This window comes from Chrysochloris asiatica, unplaced genomic scaffold (assembly GCF_000296735.1).
Source record: "Chrysochloris asiatica unplaced genomic scaffold, ChrAsi1.0 scaffold00073, whole genome shotgun sequence".
Lineage (NCBI taxonomy): Eukaryota > Metazoa > Chordata > Mammalia > Afrosoricida > Chrysochloridae > Chrysochloris > Chrysochloris asiatica.
The window spans coordinates 8,741,842-8,744,391 of record NW_006408591.1 but is presented as its reverse complement, the minus strand read 5'-3'; the positions used below and the strand labels follow the sequence as shown (position 1 = coordinate 8,744,391).

The 2,550-nt window shown below is 32.5% G+C and overlaps 1 pseudogene; it reads right to left on the bottom strand.

Annotated features, from left to right (window-relative positions):
• The window catches only part of LOC102831494, a 64,120-nt pseudogene that overhangs the window by 1,824 nt on the left and 59,746 nt on the right, over positions 1-2,550 (bottom strand).

Sequence of the window (2,550 nt, the reverse complement as noted above, 5' to 3'; positions counted from 1 at the left end):
AAGAATCTGTGGAGTCAACTCAATACACATATATTTCTTTACTTCAAAAGCATTTTATTATGGAAAATTAAAAATGCATACAAAAGTAGTTGTAATAATATAGTGACATCTCATATATCCAACAAAAAATTAAATAATCAATTCAAATCTAGTTTTGTTCACTTTGTTTGATTGTATATGAATATTACTAGGTGGTGAAAATAATTTGCACCACTCCATGGTATCACAGAAATAAGTTCTACTGGTCTACTTCTGTAAAGATTACAGCCAAGAAAACTGTATGGAATACTTCTATACTATAACTTATGGGGTTTCCATTAGTCAGAAATAACTCTATGGTGTGTGTTTTTATTTATTTATTTATTTATTTTATTTTTCCACTCAGCAATCTTTTTGAAACAAATCCCATAGTTCATATAGTTTCAACTCTATAATTTTCAACATGTATCTCTAAATGATAGGGATTCCCTTTAAAAGAAAAAGAAAAACAAAAACATCATTATATCCCTGCTGACCAGATAGAAATCACAGTAGTTCTTTAGCGATGTCAAATATCCAGTTAGTGCTCACATTTTACAATTGTTCTACAAGGTTCTGTTTTTCTGTTTTGCATGTTTGCTTGATGATTTACTTCAGGTTTAGTTTGATTAAATTGGGATCCAAAGAAGCCCACACATTGAGGTATGCACAATTAAAACATAAAGCACAGCAAGATATTCTGAATTTCAAGACTCTTGCAATATAAATTAGAGATGAATCACAGGGACAGAAAATGGTACCAGTCTGAGGCTACATGCTGGAAGAGATTAGAGAGGATTGTACCTGTATTTTAGTACAGATTATCTCCCAAGAGAAAAATCAATAATAGGTTGTGGAATTGTTAGGGTATGGTGAGACACTTCAAAGTTGATCTAACCAACCCCATTATTTAGAGATGAAAAACAGGTAAGATAAGGGATTTGCTTATCTGCATATATCCAGAACTTCAAACACCTCCTTTTTTGTAAAGTGTGTCTTTTTTTTTTCCCCTGATGACTTTATTTTTTGAGAAGTTTTAGCTTAATTTAAAAAATTATTAGAAAGTACAGAGAGTTGTTATATACCCATTCTTCCCCTGACACACTGGTTCTCCTGTTAGTAACATCTTGCATTCTTGTGGTACATATATTACTGTTGATGAGCCCATTGTTGTTGTTAAGTGCCATCGAGTCGGTTCCAACCCATAATTATTTATGTCTATATATAGCTTAAATTAGGACACAGGTTTGTGTTGTATAGTATTATGAGTTTAGGCAAATGCATAATTCATGTGTCCATCAATACAGTATCATACAGAATAATATCACTGTCTTTAAAAGGATCCTATACTGCAGCTGTTCATTCTTCCCTTTCTTTCCCCAACACCAGGCAACTGATGATCTTTTTACCATCTTTATAGTTTAGTATTTTCTTGAATGTCTTAAGGCTGGAATCCTGCAATATGTAGCTTTTTCAGTCTGACTTCTTTCACATAACTTGAGAGTCTCTTTCTTTTTATAGCTAAATAATACACCACTGCATGAAGGTACCAGAGTTTGTTTATGCATTCACCAATGAAGATTATCTTGATTCCTTATAATTTTTGAACATTATGAGTAAGGCTACAAAAATATGCATGTGCAAGCTTTCATGTGAACATTCATTTTAAGCTCATTTGGGTAGATATTTAGTAGAGTGATTGCTGGATAATATGCTAAGTAAGAAGTGCCAGCTTGTCTTCTTTGTTGTTCTTTTTAGGTGCTCTTGAGTTGATTCTGACTGTGACTGTGTGTACAACAGAACAAAACACTGTACAGACCTGCTTCATCATAACAATTGTAATGTTTGGGCCCACTGTTGCTACCATTGTGCCAATCTTTCTCTTTGGTGATCTTTCTGTTTCTCGCTGACCCTCTACTTTGCCTTTTCCAGAGACTGGTTCCTCCTGATAACATGTCCATCACCAACTTCACTTTCAAGGAGCGTTATGACTATACTTCTTTCAAGGCAGTTTTGCTTGTTCTTTTGGTAATTTATGATGCTTTAAATATTCTTCATCATCATACTTCAAATGAATACTCTTTGGGGAGATATGTCTATTCTGGTCTTTTGCTCATTTTTAAATTGGGTGGCTTATTTTCTTATTGTTGAATTTTATGTACACACAGATGAAATATGTGCTTTGAAAATATTTTAATCAGTGACTTTTTTTTACGTTCTCTTAGCAGAGTCTTCTGCAGAAGGGAATCACATTTGAAATTGATAGATTAACATCAACATGTCATGATTTCAATTCAATGGCTTTATTCTTGCTTCATATTATTATCTTCCAGTTTTTTTCCATCTCTGGTTTTAATTGGGCATTGTGTGATTTCATTGTGTCTTAATATATCAATTATGCTTTAATTTTTTTTAATGTTTGTACTAGTTGAATATACATTTACAACTAATTTACATTCACTTTTAAATAATACTATATTGATTCACAAGACAATGATATTGAAGGAGGAATTCCAAGGTGCATTGAAGGAA